We start from the raw sequence: 27,465 nt of genomic DNA on the forward strand, positions 1-27,465 counted from the left end.
GTGCACCAGAGCCAAACTATGTAGATATACATGATATTGCAAGTTAGACAGCATCATCCTAGGTTAATATACAGTAGTTATGGCTAAAATGATTTTGTGAAATCTGCAAGTTGTAAAAATTTTTATACCTATTAGCTAGATCTACTGATATCAGTATTTATTATCCCATCTTTCTAAGTCAGCCACAGAGAAGCACATTTGGCCTTGGATGCCTTCAGAACACCATGCTTGACATGCAAATTTTTGTGACAGATCCATGTCATTCATTATCAGTTTGCTTATGTGATTGTCTAACTCAATTTGGCTGGGATTTCAGGGTCTGTAGTCTCATCTAAACACGAGGAAAATATCTTTCATGAAAACTAAGTGAAAATGAGTTTTACAGTTGCAATATTAGATTGGAGACAGTACCCCCCCCTCCTCCCCCAGATGTTGTGTTCTCTCTCAATACAAAATACCGAGGTTGTAGGGGAGTCCAGATGATTTTATAAACATGAACAAGTATGTAGTGCTGCATTCTAATTTTTATTATGATTGAATGATTAGTTTTCTATATTTAATGAATGTATTTTCTTTTTTATGTAATGTTTACATAATAGAAAAAGGGACCACTGATCCCTTACATCAGGTTCCTACATCCTCTGTTGGCTTTACAAGTCATATTTACTAAGTTTTCAAACCATTTTCATATATAATGAAAATTTTAGTGAAATACTATTATCCATGGTTGTGATTTCAATTTTTGTTACATTACATTAGGTCAGAACTTGTCTTTTATGTGAAGTAAATTGTTGATATTTTAAAGGCAAAAACTTGTAATTTTATTGCACTTTTATTCATGTGCAATTGTTGCAATTAAATAAGCATAACTACACTGTCCAGATTTTATATATATATATATATATGTATATTATATATATGTATATATATATATATTATATGTATATATATATGTATATATATATATATGTATATATATATATATGTATATATATATATATATATATATATATATATATGTATATATATATATATATATATATATATATATATATATATATGTTTATGTATGAAATCGTATTAAGCAGAGTTATTTACTATTATTATCATTACTACCATTATTATGGTGTATTTATTTATTATGTTTTTTATTATATATATGTATATATATATATATATATATATATATATATATATATATATATGAACTTGCCCCAACAGTGTTACATCAGCTTCCAATTTGATTTCGTACTTCAGGTAGTAAACCTAGTTACTTTTGATCTTAGCATACTTTCAAATTTTGTTTGGATGAAAGTTGTGAATGTTCTAGTGAGAGGAGAGAAGATGAAACCTCAAAATATTGACCACAACCACCAAACTACTGTTCATATTAAATGGCCTTGATATTTGTAATCATATAGTTGTAAGTCTGTAGGAAATCAGTGTTGCTAGTTAGTAGTACAGCAGGCTTTTTTTTTTTTCTGCGGCAGTTCGAAATGATATACCCTTTTTTGTAATGGTGACCAAAAATTGGTTTTTTAATCTCATTTCCTCCATTTGCTTGACTTACTTTGTAATTAATGTTGTCTTCATATGTTACATTTTCATTTTGTGTGTTTAAAACTCACAGTATAGTAGTCGTCTTTAAAAAGAAAAAAAAAATCAATGAAGGAGTGCCCTTGCTAAATCAGATATTGTATTCTACACTTATTTATGGAGAGGTAAGAATAAGAATGAATAGTCGCTTGATCAGTGTGAAGAATGATAAGAATAGATATTTTATATATTTTAATAAATATTACACATTACAAGAATGCCATTCAACTAATACCTTAAAGAGAATTCAATGAAGAGTACCAGACTGCATTACACTGAAGGTTAAATAAAAGGAGGATATTGTAGTGGCTTTAAAATTCATGTACATTTGCAAGTATACACACACATTATGAGTACACATGTACACATACATTAAAACCTATGTATGCATTTTGTAACACATGCACATATGCATGATAATAATAATTGTTGCCTGTGGTTTAATGAATAGAAACCTCGAGGCTGACAGTAGAAATCAACAGTCCTTGTGTCCTTCCCTTGGTATCTCAGAAAAGAATCATTGGACTGTTGTCTATAATGTATTAATGTGGGTCTAATCTTATGCCACTGGCTGAGAGAAGGAGGAGGAAAGGATCAGTTGCTGTTTGTCAACAGTTTTTATATGAGAAAGTGGAGGAATGAGAGTCAATATTAACAGAGATTCTGGGTTCAGTCCAGAGACTGAGAACCAGGTATTCAGCTGAGCCTCCTCATGAGGATGAGGTTATTAATGCTAGTTGAAGGTAAATGGTAGAAAGATGATTATCTGTGATGACCCTCTCACAGGACCATCACAAGCATATTTTCATCATTGATGCCTACAGATATGTATTCATCCATAGGGGGACCAATGATAACTGCCTGTGAATATTGGTTTTAGGGATGTTGGGAAAATATCATATCCCTTGCATCCAGCTTCAGAACTTGTCAGCACCTTTGCCTTCATCTGGAGGTGCCTTAGGATGACACTTGGTATCCGGAGTAAGGTGCAAAATCTCATTCTATCAACATCAATACTACTCTACCTTTTCACAAAAGAACTTACAGCCTCTCCCCCTCCTGCTGCTACTCTATGCCAGTGAATTAAAAACTTTTCTATACTAATACAACACAGGAAATAGTCCAAAGTTTCTTCCCAGAGATATCTATGATAGAGCCTAAGGCTCTGTCAATGACTGGGCTGTAGACTTCCAGCTAGTAAAGCTGAAGGTAACTAATTATTATTATTGTTATTATTAAGAGCATAATTATTATTGTTATCTTTATTATCATTGTCATTATTGTTATTATTATTTTATAGGTTTACATATGCATGTACATCTACAAATAACCACAGAAAACATGTTTGTATAAGTGTATATATAGTATATATGCAGACAGGTCCCTACTTTTGGAAATTCGTCTTGTGGAAGTGTGAAGATATAAAAAGAAAAATAATTTTCAAGAGTAAAGGAAAAATTATAAATACAAAAATGTAGTTTGCCAATTCAGGCTACAACAGAAGGAAACTCTGCCTCCTTGCTTTCCCCCTGCATGGATAACCAGAGTATTATTGTTATCAACACAGATCTCATAAAGAATGTATATTATATATCAGTCTGAAATTATGCTGCTGAGATTGATAGAAGTTCAAGGGGAGGAATTCATCTTGGTGAATGAGTGTCAGCGAAACAAAAGATGGACTAATAAAAAACTCACAAAACACTTGTAGGGGTAATATATATATATATATATATATATATATATATATATATATTTCCAAGTTGAGGACTGTGTGTACATATAAGTATATATACACGCACATACACATATATGTGTGCACTTGTGTGTGTCAAGGAAATGTGCTATACAGGTAGACAAAATCAAAGTGTATGTTTTATCACAATATTTTTCATAGTGAAAACATATTGAGTATTGTTATTAATAACATGTGTAGATATTATGAAATGGCCTTTTAAAATGTTACATAAAAATGAATATGAAAAGGCTGACAATATATAAAATGTTTAAAGGATTCTAACCTCAGTGCTTTCATGGTTGTAAAGTTATTATTGTTTTTTATTGAATATTTTCAACCTAGGTTTGAATTGTAATGTTGTGAAATAAATTCATGGAAATACATATTGAGATGATTATTCAGTGCCAATGTTTGACGTGACTGTTGAGCTGGTCAGGTAAAGATGCCTTTATGGGAATTTGAAATCACTTGGTGACAGAAAAGAAACTAAACTGGACTACTTGATCTAGTTTTGATCAACTTTCATGTAGAGGAAATTGAGTAGTGTAACTAAGAAAATGAACAAAAAAGAATTAGCAAAAGCTCTACTAGTTGATGAAGTATTGATATATCAAAGTAACAATATATGAAAGATTCATTTGTAAAGACAAAAATGGGATTTGATTACAATAATAGAGCTTTGATGTAAAAAAGTTCAGTAATGATTATTGCTTTGCGATTCACTAGAAACCCACAGCCCCATTATGGTTGGGAACAGTCTTGAGGCAGTCATAGATACCTCTTAAAATTAGATTATTGTGTTATATTAATATGGGAATGTTTCTGTGTCCGATTTATAGCAGTAGGTAGAGGGACGTAGTTGCTGGTTGTCAGTTTTCCATATGTAAAAGGTGGAGGAACTAAAGTTTAAGTTGATAGAGGTCTTAAATCTGATCTGGAGCCCGAGTGTCAGCTTATTAGGACTCCACCTCTAGATTGAGTTGTGGATGTTAAGTTTTGAAGCTAGGCAGCAGGGAAATGAGTCACTGTGATGTCTCTTGTGGAAGGGTTATTTGTAGTTTACATGTTGGTCCCAAAGATTACAAAGGATTACAAAGGCGGAGCATGTCGACAGGAGACCTTTTGGATACAAGAAAAAAAAATGAGATCGCTGAGAATATTTGGTCCAGAAAGTAGCCCCATCTTTGAAATTCTGTATGTTGAAAGAAGGGTGATGTCCACTGAATTATAATGATAGTTGAGGTTATTTCCTTTTTCCTTGGAAGAGGAGCTGATTGCTGCCTCACTACCTTCTTGTTCCTACACCCAATTACATCATTTACATTAAATTTCTACGATAGAAGATGGACAAAATGTACCCTCTCAATCACCTGGAGAGAAGCCCGTTGTCAGGAAGGAGACGATGTGGGGCAGGGCTTAGCTGGAAGGCAAACACCGGAGGGGTTGAAAAGTTCATTTACAGTTGAAAGGCATGACCCAGGGAGCCGATATCTCTTTTGTAAATACGCGGCCCAGGGAGCCGATATCTGGCGTGGTCCACGCGGCTTGAATGTGGCTATTCGCCAGGGGTTGGGTGCCGAAAAGGTTCCGCGGAGAGCGACTGGTAGCTCCGAGTACGGAGGGAAAGGCTGGTAACTTCGGTTGCGGATGAGACTGCAGGAACTCGGTCCACGCGTCGACAGGTGGCGAGAAAGGGGGCCACTGGGAGAGGTGGAAAGGCTTTTCTCTGGGCTTCAAAGAGGTACGTCGGGTTCCAAGGCGTTGACTGCTGACGGGTTCCGTCGAGTGTTGAGGCGACATGGCCAGGTCACGTTCTGTGCCCTGATTGGCCACCGTTATTGTGCTCTGACCCGTACCTTACGGTAGCTTCTTTCGGTACTTCTAGTTCGTCCCAGCTAAACCGACTGGGTGAGAGCGAGCAATATATGTTACATGAATTATAAATAGATAATTACCAAGTAGAGTAGCTGGGTGTGCGCTTGTATGCAGCACATAAGAACAGATGGTCGAAATGAAGTTTTGATTATGGTGTAGGCGAGTATTGATTCTGGTTGCTAGAAGTCGCACCAACGGAAAGTCGTCTGGTCCTCCAAGTCGCGGGAATTGAGTTTGCGGAGAGGCCGATTCACGATACTTTCTGGTAAGGAAATATTCTGGTAGGAACACCTAGGAGATTTGTTGATGTTTCGTAGTCGAGAAATAATAGCGAGAGTGTCGAGTCACAGTCCAGTAGTAGTATGGAGATGTCCGAAACAATTCGGAAAAACGAAGGCTTTGCACTTTGCATGGAGATTGGGCAATCGTTGAGGTCCAATGGACTTGTTTAGTTGAGCTGTTGTAATCGACGAATGTAGACAATTTTATACGTAAGTTTAGATGAGCGCCCCCTTTTTTTTTTTTTTTTTTTTTTTTTTTTTTTTCTCGGGGGTCCTCTCTCGGTAGTCTCTCTGCTTCTCTCTGTTGACTCAGGTCGCTCTTTGCTTCGCCTTTTATAACCCGGGAATGTGTGCTTACGTTTCCGGGATGCCAAAACGTATCCAAAGTAGGTAATTTAAGCACCTCCAACCAATAGGAAAGCAGAACATGCTTTCACGCCAAATAATGTAACGTTTTCCTGAGCTTGGAGTCATGATAAAATGTATGGAAGTGCGACCCATCAGACAGGTATTGGACAATGTTACACATTTAACATATATATTATGAAATACAAATTATAACACACATATTCACGCAAGGCGTGCTTTAAAAATACAAACAGGAGACTTTATTTACATAAAGGCGTGACAGCACAGCCACAGGGTGCTACTTACGCTATGGACGTGACAGTCTGACCATTCTCTAGCTGCTGTTATAGATGGTCACAGCTCCTCTCCCATGCCTTTTAACCTCTGGTGTCGTACAGGATTCCGTTCTATCACCTACAAATAGCTTCTCTAAATCCTTACGCTGATGAAACCACTCTACGTCATTCTCCAGATTGTCAAGCAGAGTTCCATTAATACAGAAGAGTCACTGTTTCTTTCTCTGTCAATCTATTTACATATTTATATTTCTCTGTCTTCCTGTATGTCCATCTGTCTGTGTGTCTGTATCTCAATCTCTATCATTATCTCTATTTTTCTCTCTCCCTTCCCCCACTTTCTCTCCTTCTCTCTCTCTCTCTCTCTCTCTCCATGATGCGTTGCACTCCCTAAAGGATTATGTTGATAACATTGTGACAGACAGCTGCATCTACAACCTTTACGACTGACAGATACTAAAGCATCGGATATATTTTGGGAAGGGAGGGGTGGGGAGGAGAAGCGGATATAGGAAAGGAAGAAAAGACGAGGAAGACAAAAATAAGAAGAAAGAGAAGGAAGGGAGGAGGAAGAGGAACGTAAGTATGGAAGGACTCTTGGGAAGTAAAGCAGTTGCCGCGTCTCTAGATAAATTTTGGGGGTCGGGTGGAGGATTCCACTACAAATTAGGAGACTTCTCGTCCTCTCCTTCCACTTCCCTTCCCCGCCGTTATCATTTGGTTCTTCCTGCCATCATAACCCCATTTCCTCCTTTGTACATCTCCCTCCGCACCCCTTTTCCTCCTCACCAAATACTAACCTCTTTCTTCTCTTCCTCCCTCCTTTCCCCTCCATCGCGGCTCATACCCTTGTTTTCATAAGGGTGGCAAAGTGACGTCACTGGTAGGGATGGGGTCTAATACTCTCAATTTAACCCTTTGTGAAGTGAATGACCAAATATGGTAACTTAAAAGATTTTGTTCTGACTTACGATAGAGGAACGCCTTCCCGGTAAGAGGACTATCTCTTGCGATTTATGATATTCTGTTTGAACTGTGTGACTTCAGTGTCTTCGTAATGCACCGAGAGAGGTTGGGAGGCGGCCTTGGTTTCTTAAAAGATTTTGTTCTGTCTAACGACAGAGAAACTCCTTCCCAGTAAGAGGTTAAAGACTATCTCATGTGTTTTATGATATTCTGTTTGCACTGTGTGACTTCAGTCTTGTAATGCACCGACAGAAGTTGGGAGGCCTATAACCACTGGAATTGTGAACGGGAGCAATTAAATTCTCCCTGTCTGTACAATGCCCAGGAAACTGAAGATTGTTGTTTCATAATTCTGTAACATTACGAGAATGTTACTTGCTGTTTGGTGACGAGGGAGTGAAGGAGACTCGAGTGGGTTTGGTGGCTTTATTCTGGTAGGGGTGAGTGTCGAGCGAGGCTGGGTCAGCGGGCAGGGCTCGGCGCCCTGCCCTGAACACCGAAGTGACCGCAGAGTGGCAAGTCCCGTTTGTGGCAAGTACAGAATAGGACTGGGCTGGATACCCAAACCTGGTGTCCTTATATACCCGTCATGCGTACGCTAAAGAAGCACACGACCCATCCTGACCGAAACATGGCTCGGCAGGGCCTAGGTTGTGCTTTCATGAGGATATATATGCATGTAGTACAGGAGTAATATAGACTTAACCTACACAAATATAATACAAGGCCAAAGGCCAGCTATTTCTACACAACATATAAATTTCCTGTCCCTTCCACTTCTGCAGCGGCGATACTATAAGCTAAAATACCGCGTCGAAGCACATGTGGGGGAATTTGTTCACCACAATTCCATCGGCAAGATCTGCATCGCCGGAACTGGTATTCCAGGGTTGATCCTACAAACCATGTGGCCCGATCATGCTCTCGATGCCCACTGAAGAACTTTGGAACTTTGCAGAACTGTTGTAGTACGTACTGATGTTCAGTTCTTCGAGACAGACCACGGACGAGTCGTGGCTTCAAAGAAATTGATGTTTTGAATCAAGGAAACCTCCAGAACGTTGTTCTCTTCATTTTTGGATAAGTTTTGGAACGATTCGATGATTTCTGAGTATTCCATAGCAGTCTCAAGTAATTTTGGCGCACTCTCGAGAATCCTGAGGAAGTATGGAGCATCTTCAAAAGCGTTGGATATGGTTTGTGTGTTTCTGGTGTGAACAGGAGATTGTCTGTCTAACAGCAAACCAATACTCCGAGTAATCAGGATTTTCCTTCAAGAAATCCACAATTTATCGCATCCTAACTCTTCATTAAATGTTGATTTTATACCAAGGAAGTAAATTCGCTGGCCGAGCGGATTAGATCGTCATTGCTTGCGATGAAAGTCAAGGTGAGGGCGACTCGAACCCTGCCACCGGCGAAGTTAAAGCAAGTGCATCAAGTTCCGCGCTGTAAATGTCCTCTGCAAGGGACACCATCCCAGCCTCCTGGCAGGGAATATGTGTCGTCAAACCAATCGTTATGACATAAGCTCCTCATTATTTCAAGAAGGCATTTGGTTCAGCTAACCAAAGGGACTGGATGATTTTGTAAGTGCGACGAGTGTCTAATGGATTAATTAATATATTTCCGCAGTGTACGTTGACACTTAAAAGCGGGATGGAGTTAGAGCCATTTTTTCTTTGTCATATCGAGGTAAAGCAGTGATATCGTCATGCTGCAGTGTCTCTAACCGTGGCTGGTGCCAGGGATTTCATTCAGCTGGACGTGACTCCTTTGGTTGGAAAGAAGTTAATCTGTCGATTTTGGAGACTTAACGCGCAAGGAAAAGATACGGGGAGACTGAGGGTCTAGCTTGAGTCAGAAATGAAGAGGGAGAGTACAGGAAGTGTAAATATTATTAGTACCATGATTACGGAGAGTGAAACGTTGAAAACGAATGAAAAAAAATAGATGCCAAGAAGAAATAATTGGGAAGACATGTGGAAAAGTAGCAGCAGACAAGAAAACAACGAAAGGCGATTGAGAAGAGAAGAGAGTGTAGCCGAGTTGGATTGGGGGTGGGGAGGGGGGAGGGGAAACTGAGTGGGTTTTCGGTGACGGCGGGGGGATGGGTGTTAGGCACAGGAAGGGAGAGGCATTTTGTAGATAACCGAGAGAGGAAACGAATTATAGAAGCATCAGGTGTTAGGAGTAAGGAGGGGGAATGGCGTGCAAGAGAGGGACTGTCTGGAAAAAGAAAAATAGAGGAGAAGAGAGTAGTTGGGGAGGACGAAGGGTTGGGAGGAGGGGAAGGTGCTGAGGGAGACATAGAGAGAATAGAGTTGCAAGAATAATGGGACCTGTCTTCCAGGGTCTCGAAATCTTCTGTTGATTGTTGTACTTGCTTGTCGTCCATTTAGGTGTTGTCACCACGGCCAGTCTGGAGACTCACGCTAAATATATCAGATACATCAGAACTGCAAATATATCCTTCTTTGATGTTGTTGTAATGTATTTCTTATCTATAAAAATAATGAGATAACTACTGCTTATAGAAATATATCAAGTATTCAACAACGAAAGATATAACTCCATAGTTACTGTATGTTAGCATGGAACAGATTCGAGCGTCTGCGGTCGGGCATAACAGAAAATGGGAATAGATGAAGGAGAGAAGAAGAAAAAAAGGAAGAGGGACCAAGGGGGGGGGGAATGAAGAGAGAGGAGAAGAATAAGCAAATGTATAGATGTATGAGAACTAAAATAAGAGTGGGAGGTAGGTAGGAGAGTATTTAAACATATAGCTCATGTAACACAACCGTTGAGCTCTGATCACCTCTCCACGTTTCTCTCTCTGTCAATTTTGTTCATTCTCGTTGTGTTGTAGTATGCTCGGTTTGGCGTGTATGTGTGCACACGCACGCATGTGTGTTCATATATACTTGTGTTTGCTCTCGAATGTGTGCATGTTATATGGGTATATGCACAGTATGTGTGTATGTGTGCATGTGTTTAGGATATATATGTGATTTCCAGCTGGAGTTGCACCCACTACGCGTGGAGGGAGCGAGGATAGGTAGTGAAGGGAGTCCTTTGGGAATGGAGTGTGGGAGGAGAGGAAGAGGTTAAGAAGTGTGTGTGTAGGGGGCGACTTGGGGGAAGAAAGCGAGGAGGTTTTGGAAGAGTGAGGGGGTGGGAGAGCAGGAGAGTAGGGAATGACTCACCGACCAGGTAGAGAGGTGCGGGGAGACCAGGCGGAAGAAGGAAATAGATGAAGGAAATGGCGAGTGACGTTGATAAGGGCAAAGAAAACGGAGAAATAGGAGAGGGACGAGAAGGGACAGGGAAAGACCAGACGGAAGAAGCAGGGAAGAAGGAGATAGATGAAGGAAATGGCGAGTGGGATTGATGAGGGGAAATAAAAACGAAGAAGAAATAAGGAAGGAGAAGGACCAAGAAGAGACAGAGAAAGACCAGGTGGAGGAGGAAAGTGAGATGAGGTGGTAGAAGAGGAGAGAAAGAAACGAGGGTGTGTTATATTGGGAGGCGTAGGCGATAATATTGTGGAAGAAAATGAAGATATAATGGAAGAGTAGATACAGGAAGAAGATAAATTACGGAAAGCGACGAAGATAGTACAGTATATAACAAAGGTGAACTAGAAAGTGGATACCAAAAAAATGGAGAGGAGTAGGATGAGAGAAAGTGGAGGAGGAGGAGGAGGAAGAGGAAGGATTAATGGGGAGGAAGAGCTTGGGGCAAGGCGTGAATAAAGTTATATGATAATACAGGAGGAAGTGGTAGAGATGGAGGATGGGGAGTGGATGACCGTAAAGGGAACATCCGAGGATGATGGTGGTGATAATGGAGGAAGAAGTGACGAGGAAGGCAGAAAGTGATGAAGAAGAAGAATGTGGTGATGACGACGCTAATGGAGAGTGGTGATAGTGGTAACGTCAAAGGAGAAAGGGAAGGAGGAAAGGGAGAGTGGGAAAGAATGAGAAGGGACGACTCGTTGTAGGTGAGAAATTAATGGGAAAAAGAGAGAGATAGAGAAAGAGAGTAGGGGCTACAGAGAGGAGGGGTGTGTGGAGAACGGTTGGTGAGGAAATAGCAGGTCGAGAAAGGAGAAATCAGAGTAAAATGGGAGCTTTGAGTAGATAACATGAGACGGGGATTTTTGGGAGAAGGTCTGTTAAAATTTAAGGAAAAGGCAGCAGGAAAGGGGAATAATGGCGAGCTCACTGATGACGCCAGATCCATCCTTACCGTCTTCAAAAGAAAAGGACGGGGGGATGAAGATCAAGCCTGGGGAGGAGGAGGAGGAGGAGGAGGAGGAGGAGTATGGTAAGGAGAGAGAGAGAGAGATTCATACGAGGGGAGAAAGTAAGGGGAGGGGAAGTTCGGGAGACGGGCTCGACAAAATGAAAATGGGAAGGAGGAAGGCATGGCGAGGGGAAGGCAAAAGGGGGGAAAAGTGTCGAGGAGGGGGACCAAAGCGTAGGGAATGGGAACAGGAGAGAAAGGTCGATGTGGTGGGGGAAAGGAGGTGCAAGAGGAGAAGTGTTTCAGCGAAGAGGATAAAGGTATGGTCAGAAGAAAAGGGAGAGGGAAAGGAGGAGGGGAAATGCTCCTAGAGAGAAGGCGAGGATGGGGGGGAGGGGGGAGGGGGAAGGAAAGGTGTCGCGTGGGAGGGGAGAAAGAAGAAACGTCTCGTTAGAAGAACTAAGGCGAGGGGAAGGAGAAGGTGAAGGATGTTAAGGGAAGAGGAAGGAGATCGCACTTTAAGGAAAACGAAAGCGAAGGAAAGCGAGGAATGAAGGAAAAGGACTTAGGGAAGGGGGAAGAGAAAGGGAAGAGGGAAAAGGCATAGGTAAGGGAAATGGGGACGACCTGAAAGAGATTTTATAGTTGAGAACGAGATGTGGGTATTGCGAGAGGAAGAACGATGAAGAGGGGAAAAGGGTGAGGGAGATGGGAAGAGTGAGGAGAGGATGAAGGGGATGGGGAGAGGGAAGGGGAAGGGTAGAAGGGGAGAGAGTGAAGAAAGAACAAGACAAGACGGGAGAAAGTGAGTAAGAGAGAGAGAGAGAGAGGGAGAGAAGGAGTGAGCGAGAAGGGGGACAGAAATAGAAAGGAGGGGGGACCTCCTCCAATTTAATCTATTTATTCTATTTATTTATTCATTTATTTATTTATTTATTTATTTTATTTTATTTATTTGTTTATTTTAGGTTAGTGGGTCTGTCACCTGCCCGGAACTCAACCTTGCGGCGATCTTAAACAATTCACATACGAAACAAGAGGTGGTGTCCATGTTATGAAACGCTGTTTGGAGTGACTAAGCTTACCTCTGTTTTCTCTTTCACAGCGTTTCACAACCCACGGCTCTTCATCCCTTCTACCACCACGCAATTTCATTCAGCTAAAGAAACCCCATCCCTCCCCCACACCCAATTGCACAACGAAAAAGCTTGTCTCAAATCGTACGTGATACCATAAGGAAAATAAAGTTTTCTTGTCGTATAACCAACAAATCGAAAACAATCACCCTTTAGCCTCCACGGGATTACTTTCATAAGAACATAAGAACGGAGGGGACTGCAAGAGACCATAAGGCCTACACTAGGCAGTTCCATGTCCATTACGACCTATCATCCCCATCCATAAAGTTGTCTAACCTTCTCTTAAAGCAAACAATTGTTTCATCGCTGACTACACTGTTACTAAGTCTATTCCGTTCGTCAACCACTTTATTGGTTAATCAATTTTTGCCTCTTTCTTTCTTAAATCTAAGATTTTCCAATTTAAGTCCAATACTACGAGTTCTGTCCTGTTTTCTTAATAAAGTACTCAGAGAATTAATCAAGATAGTTTTTAACCTGAATAAAATCGGCTGACGGCACACACGATGAACATGCAAGTCGAACAGGTTACTCGATTATATTTTAAATTGGACAATTTTATATTTGATAAGGAAACAGGCAAGAATCGGTTTACCAACTGTGGTTAACAAATAGAATAGACTTAGTACCCATGTAGTGACCGCTGAAATTATCGGTTGTTGAAAAGGTTAGATAACTTTATGGATGGGGGTGAAAGGTGGTAATGGACATGGAACTGCCTAATGTAGTCCTTATGGTCTCTTGCAGTCTCCTTCATTCTTATGTTCTTATGTACGTACATACCAAAGCAGTGCAGTTGAAGTTTCAGTTCCCGCTCCGTTCTTCCGTTTATTTATTATTATTATTATTATTATTATTATTATTATTATTATTATTATTATTATTATCATTATTATTATTATTATTATTATTATTATTATTATTATTATTATTATTACTATCATATATTATCATTATTATATATTTTGTCGGAAGTCTTCATGAGGACTTAAGAAGTTTCTGTTTTTTTCAGTTGCACTTCAATACATGCAACTGTTCAAAAAGCACAATGGAGAGAAATCAGGGAAAATAAGGAAGAAAGGGGGAAAGAGAAAGAAGGGAGGAAAGGAAGGGGGAATCAACGTAAGAGAAGAAGAAAAGGGAACATCAAGGAAGGAATGAAAGGAAGGAGGATGAACAAACTGAGGAGAGAGGGAAAGAGAGAAAGGAGGAGGGAGAGGATTCAGAGAGAAAAGAGCAATTAAAAAAAAGAACGAAAAATCCATGGACGAGGGAATAAATTAAATATGACAGAATGTAAAAAGGAAGTAGGAGGAGGAAGACAAGAAGATGGGGAAAGATGTATAGAATGAAGAAGGGAGGGAGGGAGGGAGGGGAAGGGGAGGGAAGTAGGGAAGGGTAAGGTAATAGAAAGAAGATATGATCTGTTGAGGGAAATTTGTGGAAATTGTGAACAAAGCAGGAAAAAAGAATAAAAACAAATATGGTACCAGGAACACCTCAGCCTAAACAGGACGACGAGGGGAGGAATGATTGAAATGAAAATCTGAGTGGAAGGAGGAGGAAAAAGGGAAGCAGGAGTAAGAGGAGGAGGAGGAAGAGGAAGAGGAGGAAGGGGAAGCGAGGGAGGTAGGGGAGGCGAAGGAGGAGGGAGGAGAAGGAGGAAAAGAGAAGAAGAGAGGGTAACGAGAGACGATGGTGCTCTCCACAGAAGACAACATTGAAATAAAGTAACTAAACTAAGGTGCAAAGGAAAGTTGTATGTTAACGAAGAGGAGGGAAAATGGCGGACACGAGAGAGAGAGAGAGAGAGAGAGAGAGAGAGAGAGAGAGAGAGAGAGAGAGAGAGAGAGAGAGAGAGAGAGAGAGAGAGAGGGAGGGAGATTTATGCATTCGATAATGGGCCAGACAGGGTTATAAGTCGGCGTTTAGGGGGATCCTAGGGAGAAGGACGCGGGAGGGGATTTAGGGGTGGTGAAGGAGGCCAACGGGGAAAGAAAGGAGACCGACTCCAGTTTAGTTTCAAGAACTGGAAACGAGAAAATTAGGGAGATGAGCCGAAGCCGAAGGAAAGGAAGGAAAGGAAAAGTTAGAGGACGAGTTGAATGGGAGAGAGAGAGACAGAGAGAGAGAGGGAGAGAGAGAGAGAGAGAGAGAGAGAGAGAGAGAGAGAGAGAGAGAGAGAGAGAGAGAGAGAGAGAGAGAGAGAGAGGGGGAGGGAGGGAAGGGGGAAGGAGAGCGAAGGGGGAGGCAGAGGAAAGAAAAGAGAAAAAAGGAAAATAAGATGACGTCTTGAAGGGGAGAAACGGAGAGGGAGAAAGAGAGAAAGAGAGAGAAAGAGAGAGAGAGAGAGAGAGAGAGAGAGAGAGAGAGAGAGAGAGAGAGAGAGAGAGGAGGAGAAAGAGGGGGAAGGAGAGTGAGGAGGAAGACAGAGGAAGGAAAAGAGAAAAAGGAAAATAAGATGACGTGTTGAAGGGGTGAAGCTGGGAGAGAGAGAGAGAGAGAGAGAGAGAGAGAGAGAGAGAGAGAGAGAGAGAGAGAGAGAGAGAAAGGGGACGTAATTGAGACTCAGGGGGGCATGAGAAAGAGTGAGAGGAAAGTATGTGGAAAATGATTCAAGTCGAAGGCGGGGGAGTGTGTGTGGTGGGGAGTGGGTGGGGGGAATGGGGAGTGGGTGGGTGGGGGGGAGTCACTGGTGCAAGAGGAGGGAGAGGGGAGATGGGAGCAGTGAATCGTGAGGTCTGAGTTGATGATGCTTGTTGTGTTGTTGTGGTGGTGGTGTTAGTGGGGGTTGTGATGATAATGGTGATGGTGATTGATGGCAGTGGTGATGGTGATGATAGTGATGGTGAGGGCGGTGATGGTGTTGGTGATGGTGATAGTGATTGATGGCAGTGGTGATGGTGATGATAGTGATGGTGAGGGCGGTGATGGTGTTGGTGATGGTGATAGTGATTGATGGCAGTGGTGATGGTGATAATAGTGATGGTGAAGGCGGTGATAGTGGTGATGTTGGTGATGGTGATTGATGGCAGTGGTGATGGTGATGATAGTGATGGTGAAGGCGGTGACAGTGATGATGAAGGAGGTGATGATGGTGGTGGTGATGATATTGGTGATAGTGATGGTGGGGAATACGTTATGTCGCATGTTTGTTAAAGGTTCAAATATTTTACTTTTTTCTTTTTTTTTTCTTTGTATTCATCTGAAAGCAGGACCCCGTTTGCTGAAGTCACTGAAACCAGTTACATTCAGTCAAGGACAGAGTACCGCTTGGCAAGTCCTAGGACTTGTTCACACTAGCGACTTGAACCGCTCGGAAACCGCAGCGGTACCGCATAGTCAAAAAAAAAAAAAAAGCTGCGCGGTTGTGTGTGATCATCTCCATTGACTTACACTGTAGTTGAACCGCTATCGCCAAGCGGTTCTAGTCAGCTAAGGAGAGCCTTTGGCTGTCCGGGGGTTAAAGGGGAAGGGTGAGGTGGGGAGGAGGAGGAGGAAACAAGATTCACAAAAGAAAAACGATTGCTCAATCCTTCCTGGACCCTGTGTGGTTGGTCAAATTTAAATTTAAGAAAGAAATAGGTAAGAACTTATTTAACAACAGTGTTTAACGGATGGAATAGACTTAGAAACTTTTGTTGTAAGATCAGATCAGATAACATTATAGTTAGGGATGAAAGATTGTAATGGACATGGAACTGCCTAGTGTAGGCCTTATGGTTTCTTGCAGTCTCCTCCATCCTTATGTTCTAATGGTCTCCAAACCTTTAGGTCTTGCTATCGTCAAGCTATTTTATTTAGGTAGATCGAGGTTTAGATTATGGGTAATGTAGCAGTTGTTTGAAGTTGGTCGAGCGCATGCAAGGAACAACCGTTGGAACTGACGCCGACGTATGAGTAGAGCAACGCGTATGCCTCCTAATTGATGATAATGATGATCACGGTGTACGAGAGTGGCTTATGAAAGGACACTAACAATGTAAAATATTGTATTAATCACTTAAATAAGCACTACAGCAAAAGCGTTCGTACGCTTTGAGGCGTCATCGAAAAATGGCTGACGCCAAGCTTAGGCGGGAAAATTCTCGAATAAACGAGCAGAACATTTGGTTCTTAAAACATGCTTATTCATAAACACAAACAAAATACACAATTATAATAATATACAACTTTAGTACTTTTATGTAAGGGGAAAACACATATCTCCCGATCTAAAAAAAAAAATATATATATATATATATATACAGTATATATACACAATATCAATTATATGGTGCTTACACCTACGAGTATACCACAACAGGCGTTCGCAGGAATTTTTGTAGGCAAGGGCAAAATCAAAGATATTATACATGTATGGTTAATGGTACTAGTAATAATAAAGAAACCTAAGTATTAGAATAATTGCGGTGATAAACAGTTGATAAATGTACAATGTATTTTATTCACTTTGCATTTTTCATGTAATTTTTCATTCATTTTGTATTTTCCTTGGATTTCTTCCATAAATTCCAGAGGGAGGGGCAAATGCCTCCTTTGTCCCCCTCCCCTGCGGACGTCCATGATGATGATGTCACCACAGAATGAGCCTCGCATGAGGCACTGGCGACCGTTGCTTATCCTGACTGTTTGAGAGCATAAGAAATGTGCCGGCAAAACCCGCAACTAAACTCACTTGGCGTACACTCATATATTAAAGTGAGAAGAAGTACCTTTGCATAAGGGAACGATACGAAACTAAGGTGTCTTTATGATTTAAAAGAAAGGGGAGAGGTGGGAAGGAAAAATGAGAAAGAGCAGGAAGAAGAATCAAATAATCCAAAGGTGGGAATGTGAGAGCGGGTAGGAGGAAATGAAAGATCATTCTAGAAGGAAAATTTAAATTTAGGAAGAATGAATAGGGATTCGAGCGGCAAGGAAACCAAATAAGAAGAAATTATCAAAGAAAAAATAACGGGATACTAGGAAAATTGTGAATAGAGGACAAATTGAAATAGCCTGGACAATAATGAAATTATGAATGAAGAAACGACTGGGAAAAAACAACAACAACAATCTTAGCAAGAACATTTATGTAAAAGTCTTGAAACAGGTTCGTCATTGAAAATTGAATAAATTAAAGTAAAGAGATAAATGAAAATAGAAAGTAGACCACAGCAAAAGGGAACGACGAGAGATTAAGGGCAACTGACAGGGACAAATGTGGAAGTGGAGGGTAACATAACGAGGGCATAGGAGGGAGACGGAAGAGAGAAAGCGGAGGGGAGCGGAATGGAAAGGAGCAGCGATGAGCTAAAAGAGAAACAGGAGGTAGAAGGGTGAAAGAAGAAAGGGACAAATGGAAAGAACCCCTGTAACGATGGTCTACTTCGTGCATCTACAGTATACTGTACGTACACACATACATACATACATACATACATACATATATATATATATATATATATATATATATATATATGAGTGTGTGTGTGTGTGTTTATGTATATATATATATATATATATATTATATATACCTATATATTCATATTTACATGAGTCTACATCTTAATATCTATATCAATATCTACGTATGTCTACCAATATATAAGTATATCTATACCTTTGTCTATATCTGTATATATATATATATATATATTATATATATGTATATCTTTATATATTTACATTTATATATATATATATATACATGAATATATATATGTGTGTGTGTGCGTGTGTGTGTGTGTGTATGTGTGTGTGTACACAACACTGAATGGGTCCAAGTGAACAGAGATATATTTTTATCAACCACAATACACTAAAATTCTAAGCCTTCAACATCGGGAGACCTGCAGATGCCAATCTCTCTTGATGGCGCAATCGGTTAAGTCACTAAAGCACTTGACACATGATAGCCCTGGTTCGAGTCCTTGGCCGTACCACGTTTCAATTTCTGCATGTTGGCCTCCGCGGTCCTCCCGATGTTGATGGTTTTGAATTAAAGTGTGTTGTGGTTGATAAAAATGTATATATATATATATATATATATATATATATATATATATGTATGTATATGTATATGCGCGATCACACGCACATACAAAAGTCATGAGAAAACATCTTAAGGTTTGGAATCAGGCCAGGGTCGTTTTAAAGGTCAGCACTTCAGAAGTCCTGAAGAAACATCTTGAGGATTCGAATCAGGCCAGGGGTATTTTAAAGATCAGCACTTCAGAAGTCCCGAGGAAACATCTTGAGGATTCGAATCAGGCCAGAAGTGTTGTTTAGTATGGGTCAAAGAGCCTGCCACAGCGTTTCCTCTCCGAGAGATCGTGTCGCCGTTTTTATTACATCCGCCTGTGACGTCACGTCGAGTTGTCTTAGAACCTTTTACTTCGGTGGTTCTTAACCTTTTTTTTGGCTGCGACCCAAAATCCCGTCCAGATCGACCATAGCGACTCTTACCATAAACGCTTTTATTTAAATTATAGAATACTTGTGCTTGTAAAAACGTGTGACAAAAACAAAAATCACACGAAGTGATATTTATGAGTGATTTGGAAATTCTACAATCAGGATTAACACTTTGATGATATTTGGAACTGGAATATTGGGAAAATAATAAGTTCACTGCTTTACGTCATTCTGGATACGCTTGTGTAACACCTTACAAGAAACTTTTACATTGTAGTCTCATATTCTCAACATAATGATTCACATTTACAACAATATACATATTGCGATATTTACCCAAGGGATTGACAACGACAGACATGAAATCGTTCATTCATTTCAACACTTGACATAACTCAAAAAATGCTACTTTTCAGGAGAAGCAAATAAACTTTTAATTATGTAATACAGTCTCCCTTTGGAACTTTTAAACGAGGTATTTAGCAATGAATTTTTATTTCATGATTAAATGTAGTACATGACATCTCATATTAAAAAATACATTTATTATAAACATGCTTTGTGCCTATTTGAAAAATAAATTTGGAATTGACATTATTGCCTTGAGCGACATCTAGCGGCCAGTTTTGCTACTAGAGTTGTGGCATTCTTACCACAAATAAATATAGAAAATGGCAAATTCAGTGGTATGAATAACTAAAAATCTTCAATTTTTGAGTTGTCATTGTTGAAATGAATGAGCGAAATATTCTATCAAATCCACGCCAGGGCGAGACGGCAGACAGCTCGTTTCAGAATTTTCCGTGAAACGCAGGATACAATGACGTCTGGAAACGGTAACCCTTCACACAAGTTCGGGTAAGCAAGGGAAGGAAAGACGCCTTCATTGTAAACAAACTTCTCGCCAATACAGTAGTACCAACCTTTCTGGAAAATCAGTCTTCACAGTGGAACTTTCCGCATTTACCGGACTCTTATAGGTAATTTCTGCGCGATTCTGCTGGGGGAGGAGTTGTAAAAGGCGTGGTGGAGAGGAGAAAAATAGAATTGTAGCGAACTTCAGCATCTGGAGGTGATAAATGAAGTAAATATCGACTCGATATGTCTGCCTGACGACAGTTATGCTGGATAATGTAAATGTGTGTTTACCCCAAATCGTGATCGAAATAGACACCACACGTTCAAATCACTGGCTTTGTAGCGGAAAGCAGAGTGGGGCTCAGAATAGAGTACAAATGTACGGAAGGACCAAAATAGCTGTGAGCCGTCACTTTGCTTCAGGTATTTTGAGTTTGTGTGACAGAGAATGACCTTGATTGTGATACTTCTCGTTTCTGTTAGGATATTTTTAGCCTGTCATTGTTAACGACATCTGAAGGATTGACTCAGGCAGCCGCCACTCTATTATATTCAACCAAGGAAAAGACGTAATGTAGTGTACGTTATGTACACCGAGATGCATCTTCCCTAACGACTGAACACTTCCAGCAATACTCGACATATCTCTATCCAGTTTTTATTTTCTCTCGCCACCAATAGATCAAGTTTGGTAAGTAATTCTCTTTTCTATTTACAAGAAAAATAGTGTGTTTTGTATAGATTCTGTGCGCATTGCAAATCTGTTGACTGCAGGAATCCAAATGATCAATTACTACGCTGACTTGTTTTGTGTGAAATAGTAGTTGCTCAGGATTTCCACCCTTTGTTGGCTTCGTTCTCCGCATGGAAATGATTATAGCATGAGGTGGTCGATATACGCCATCAGCTGAGGAAAAAATGTAATTCAAAATATCTTTAAAGTATATTTATTCTCACGCTGTTGCCACGTCAAACTCTTCTGGTACGATTTCCTTCCTTCCGACCATCCTCCTCTCCCTCTCGCACCTCTCACTCCCCCTCCTCCTGCACCTCGCCCTTCCGTATGACTGCGGTAATGCCTAATAAAGATGGGGAATGGTTCTCTCTCGTTCCTTTCCTCGTGAATGCATTTAAGTGTGCTATACATAGTTATTGGAAAAGGAGGTTGAAAGAGAAAGAGAGAGGGGGAGAAAGGGGGGAAGTTTGGGCTCAAATGATTGTCTATTATTCCCAGGCTTCGGTCGTTAGTCAACATGAACATAAACATCAATCAGCATTAACCCGTTTCACTACGGGGTGGCACACGATCAATAGAATAGCCTTGACGGCAAAAGGAAAAATGCCATCGGACATGGAAAGGGTTAATGAAGAGGCCACAACCCTCATTCATAATAAATCCGAAGGAAGCTACAGAGATGAATGAAATAGCATGACGTCACACCAAAACATCCCACGGGAAAGCAGCTTTTAAATACAGGTGCCAAGATAAGAGGGAGGGAACGCGGTGGATGGGAGTGGAGTATGTTGGGGATGGAATGGGTGGGAGTGGTTTTTATGACATTTTTCTCCCTTTTAAATGGAAACCTTTGGTATATGTATGTATCAGTATCTGGACAAAATACCTCCGGACGTGATTTGTCCGGTTGGGGGGGGAGGGTGCCCAAGATGGTCCGTTTTTCTTTGGATCGGGTGTGTTACGTTCGGAGTGTGTTTTGTCCGGGGATGTATTGTTCGGGATGTTTTGTCATACGCATGTAATATCATAGCAAATATACATTTGAAGGACATATCTACATCATGAAAATGGTATAATGTCCAGCAAACATAATCCATTGACTCGACTGTGTCAATCTTGATAGAAACCATCAATATATTTCCACGTAGGAGCAAAGAAGCAGCCTCGAAAAGTAACGCTCTCGTTGACAATTTAGGTCAACGTAGGTGACGCCAGGATTTCTTTGTGTCTAGTTTTACCGATAGAGTTCCGTCCGTTTTTTTTTTTTTTTTTTTAAGAAAAAATATTTGTATGACACCATGTCATCAATATGTGGGCAAAAATCGCCTGTTTATATAATGAAATAGTCGATGTTTCTAGTTCACTAAAATCAACATGGAGACCAAAATGATACATGAGCTAAAATAATTAACTTACGAAGACAGGCTAAGGCAACTTGATTTACATTCTGGGAAAACGCAGGGTGCGGGGTGATCTACTAGAGGTGTTCAAGTCTAAAGAACAAGGGTGATGCAGACAAGGTCATCATATTAAGACAACAGGGCAGGAATCGCAGTAATAGATTTAAATTAGACAAATTTAGATTTAAGGAAATAGACAAGAACTGGTTTACCAATAGAATGGTGAACGAATGGATCAGAGATAAATGATACCATGTGCTGAGCGCTGGAACTGTCGGTTGTTGTAAGAGGCTGGATAATTTTATGGACGGGGATGATGGGTGGTAATGGACATGGAACTGGTTAATGTAGGCCATATGGTATCTTGCTTTCCCCTCCATTCGTATGTTCTTGTGACTTATTCAGTTGAGGGCAGAACCGCGGATTGAATCGCGCGGAAACTGCGGCAGTACCGCATAGTCTAGGAAAAACTGCGCGGTTGTATGTGAACGCCTCCATTGACTTACATTGTAAATATATAAATATATGTATATATATATATATATATATATATATATATATATATATGTATATGTCATATATATATACATATATATATATATATATATATATATATACATATATATACATGTAGATACACACACACATATATATATATATATATATATATATATATATATATATATATATATATACATATGAACATCACATACGAATGCATGTAAATATAGTGCCGCGGTTTATTCTTGATAACCTGAGCTGACTTCTCCACGGTTCACTCGGTGTCATAGGTGACGGGAAAGAGTCCTGTTCACATGAAACCACTTTGCTGTGGTTAATGTTCACACAACCAACGACCCATCCCTGTCATGTATTAGTGATATGTCGCTAGTGAAGGTGTCCGACGCTTATCAGTAGTTATGTAAACTGAAATTAAGCGTCTCTAGTTGTGGAAGCCCTTTCTTGTTGACGCATCGTTTCGAGACTGAACCTAGCAACACTGCACGTCATCGTTAGACTTTCAAACGTAAACTATGCATAAGACAGTGGATTATGCACGAGTATATATGAGCAGCATTTGAGAGACTGTGGAAAATTCAAACGAATACCTATGTGAATTAAAAAATAAGCTGGGTGTAGCTGGATGGACAAGTACAGTAAATATTTAACTGCAGTGACGGTTGACTTCAGATCTGTTTACTTTTTCAAAATGTCGTTAGTGGCGGGAGTGGTGGGGGAGGCTGCTTCGTCGCGGCCCTGCATCGTGAAAGGAAGAAAGGCAGGTATGAAGGAACGAATATATAGAAATGTTCAGATGAAATGGGGTCAATAAAGCAATAGATGATAGTAAAGGATGATAATTAAGAAGAAAGGGACAGAGAAGATGTAGGAGAGAAAAACGGGAAAGGACGAAAGAAAGAAAAAATTACATCGAATTTACGGATGTGCAGAAGTGTGTTGGGATAAGGCGTCGTTGAAGATTGAGAATATCTATAAAAATAATTAGAAAACATTTAGGTCTATTATCAGTGTGCGAATATAGATAAGCTGAGGAAGGGACAGTTTGGAAAATCAGTATTTCTATTAACTATAATAAATGAAATGAAATGTTCATCCAAGAGTGAATAATTGAACGAAAAAAATGAAGTAAATTAAATCAGATGGAACATAAGTCGGGTGTGGAAGAAGACACAAAAAGTATGGATGAAGACAACTCTACCACTGTGGCGTACTTAATAAATTTCATAATGGCTGTTTATGGTTTCTCAGCCGATGTAGAATCTGCTTGGTCTGGCATCCAACTGAAAGCTATACAGCAGGCTGACAGGGGTTCCTCTCATGTATCCCATGCCTATGTGTTGCTGTTTCACCTTCCTTGTAGACCATTTCAACAATGAACGAAATGGACAGGGATTACCTAAGTACCATTTGTATACGTTTTGTGACCGCACCACCCCCTTATGAAACTCTGTTGCCTCCTAGGATCAGCATTGATGTGGACGGCAAACCCCATGACACTACAGACCCAGTCTCACACCCACCCCCCCTTTAGTTCGTGACGTTCATACGTGCTCGCATTTGGTGCGTGGCCGCGTGCGCGCTAATATACGTGTATTTGCGCGTATATCCAAACATACGCGCATGCGCAGAACGCATTCATTGATCTCCCGCGTACCCATTAGCAGGCTCGCGGATGCAGAGACGTTTGATATGTATACATACCAGCTCGTAAAATGTTGTAAACATTCATACACACTTGCATGCAGGCATATCCCATTACGTTGGCTTCGCTTTCAAGAACGTCTGTGATTCACCATGGTCTTTGATCATGTGCTGAACTCGTGATTGATAGCCATTAACCTCCCGGATGAAGGCTCAGAGCTCATAACTAGACCGATCTATGGGCAATGCATGACCTTACACACACACACACACACACACACACACACACACACACACACACACACACACACACACACACACACACACACACACACACACACCACGTACTGAACTTACCCACTTCAGAATGAACACACGCACGCACACACAAATCATCCTTGCTAAAGGGGCACAGTAACGGCTCGAATTGTCAGAAAAGCTTTCAAGCTCTCAGTGGGTGTTGACCTCAGGTCTACATTGCTGTAAGCCCTCGTTGCTAATCAGTAGTGTGTTCTTGGATCACGTGTTGGACTCGTGATGGACAGCTATTTCCCTCCCGGAAGAGAGCTCAGAGCTCGTATGACCAATCTATGGGTAATGTTGTGGCCTTACACACACACACACACACACACACACACAAGTCCCCGCCCACGAGAGTTGGAGTAACAACCCACAGCGCAGCGGTACTGTAATTATTTCAGCCCTGGACGGGACTCGAACCCGGACCGCCGTAGTGGCAGCCGGGAACCCTACCAACTGCACCACGAGTTGTGTGTGTGCGTGTAAGTGGGTAAATGTGCTTCTGTGTGTGCATGCGTATCAAACGCACCCCCCCCCCCCCGCCCACATGATCTTAGTCGTCCCGTGTGCTGGGCCGATGTAGGTCAAGAGGAAGCAGACAAGTAAGCTCGTGGAATAATCACACATACACACTATAAAAGCCTAGGATAAACACGCACTACGAAATCAAAGCGAGGAGGGAGTTGAATCTGGTGACTACAGCTGAGCGGAGTCTTTCGCTCCCGAGTCGGTTAAAACCGTTACTATGGATACGTACTTCCTTTACTTCGTGAATCCTGCTCCAGTTTAGCCAGGGGTCGATAACCTATGTCTTAGTGTGTAGTTAGTCTTATTCGCAAAGAAATTCGGAGACTTTATCTTGGGAGCCATGGATACGTGTTGAAACCGGTTTGCATGTCTCATTTATTTATTCATTTATTTCATTTCATTCCTCTATTCTAGGACTTTAGTATAACCAGACATCTAATTTAGGTGAATAGCCACCTCTTCTACTGTTTTTAAAAACATTTTGGTTTCCGTGAGCGCAAACTCTTCTGATTAACAAAATATTTAAGAATGAGACCTGATTTTAATTTGCTGTGATACTACTAGTTAAATCAGGATTTTCACTCACTGAAGAAAATAACTTTTGTTTTGTTTTACACATGTAAATATGTGGTATTGTTGATGTCGTTCCCTTTGTGAGACAAAAGTCTATTTTTTTGGAAGACTGCAAGTTCTTCTGTATAACCTTACAGTTTCTTGTTGTTTCACTTATAAACGTGTAGTATGGTTGATATTTTTAACATTGCATCTTTAGGATAATCAAGGAGTCAATATCCCACAACACTGCAGGTTTCTCCTGCAGTTCCTCCCTCCCCCCATTATGGATAAAAGCATATTAATATACAAACACATGTATCATTTTGAAGATTTCTGACAGGAAAAGAATATGATCGTAGAGGAATGTGCCAAATAGTACAAAAATGGTGATGAGAAACTGCGTTAAGGGGCATTTAGACGGCCAAACGGTTTGACAAACCCGGTTTGTCAAACAAGTGTTTAAAGTGATGTTTGACCGTGTAAATGGGGTATTTGGTTGTCAAACAGGTTCGACAAACGTGTCTGACGACCAAATACCCCATTCACACGGTCAAACATCACTTCAAACACTTGTCTGCCAAACCGGGTTTGTCAAACTGTTTGACCGTGTAAATGGCCCTTTAGAGTTACTGCAATCCGTGCACCGGTGAATAGGCTGAAGTGATGAAAAGGCTATGATATTGCCACTTCGATTTAAATATATTGAAAATATCAGGCTGAAATAACATTCCCTAGCCCAAAGATCCCGCTTTTGTTTCGATAATTATTCGTATTTATAAATCAAATGTGTAGGTAAGGTAAGGAACGTATCTGGTCGTTTCGCTACATGGTTCGCTACCACCCATTTCGCTACATTGTTTGGTCGTTTCGCTACATTTTTTCGGATGTTTCGCTACAGTTTTTCGGTCGTTTCGCTACATTCTTTCGATCGTTTCGCTACATTTTTTCGGTCGTTTCGCTACATTCTTTCGGTCGTTTCGCTACATTTTTTCGGTCGTTTCGCTACATTCTTTTGGTCGTTTCGCTACATTCTTTCGGTCGTTTCGCTACATTTCGCTACACTTTTTTTTCGCATTTGAGATACGAATAAGGAACGTGATATATTGAAAAGAGTAGGAATTGCCCAACACTGTCGTGATGTTATTCTTCAACAGTTGGCCAAAACTAACTCTCTGGGTGTATCAACAACTTACTGAGGCGATTTGTAGATCACTCTTCTTTCAAGGGCATTCGTCGGTGATGAATAGCCTCGACGTATGATCAATAAGCTCAAAGTACCTCGACAAACCTGATAAGATCAACCGGTGGTGTGAACGGGGCATTATGCTGAAGACATGTGAGGCATCCCTTACGTATCGGGACCTCGTGATCGTTTCTTTGAGTTTTTTTCTTTGATTTTTTTTTTTTTTTTTTATTTGTGTGTGTGTGTGTGTCCCAAACGACGAAAGTAAAGTGAAGGAATTCGAGATAACGAAATCGTCCAATAAACATTCTTCATCACCGGGTGATACTGTTCCTTTGACTCTAGCTGCAGCTAAACTCTTGTTAATTTCCGTGGTACCCCTTCTGTAATAATTATCAATGAAGGTGGAGGCGAGTACTTCTTACTGGAAGTCGAAGAAAAAGAAAAAAATCACATGCATGCGTGGTCCAGATGACGTCACGGCCTTACTACATAGAAAGAAAGAAAGAAAAACTTTACTATCAGCCTGAGCTTTCTGAATTGATCTTTGATACCAAATAAAGAAATAATTAATAATGAAAATCATAGAAAAGGGACGCAGTCTACAGTTTTTATCTAAGATTAATTAAACAGGAGCTGTAATCCCGTGGGCATTATCATCCTTCCCGGCGACGTCTTGGGGTAGGTCATGTCAGTGGACAAGCGAGAAGAGTGTTTTAGTTCTTCGATCTGAACATATTTTAATTTCCTGGCTGACGATATATATATATTTTTTATATCACATGAAGAATCGCCACCCCAGCCTTTGACAGGGTGACAGTTCTTCATGTGGGCTATCCTAGGGTGACAATGGGAC

This window comes from Oratosquilla oratoria, chromosome 34 (assembly GCF_046742065.1).
Source record: "Oratosquilla oratoria isolate Oo_2021 chromosome 34, ASM4674206v1, whole genome shotgun sequence".
NCBI classification, from domain to species: domain Eukaryota; kingdom Metazoa; phylum Arthropoda; class Malacostraca; order Stomatopoda; family Squillidae; genus Oratosquilla; species Oratosquilla oratoria.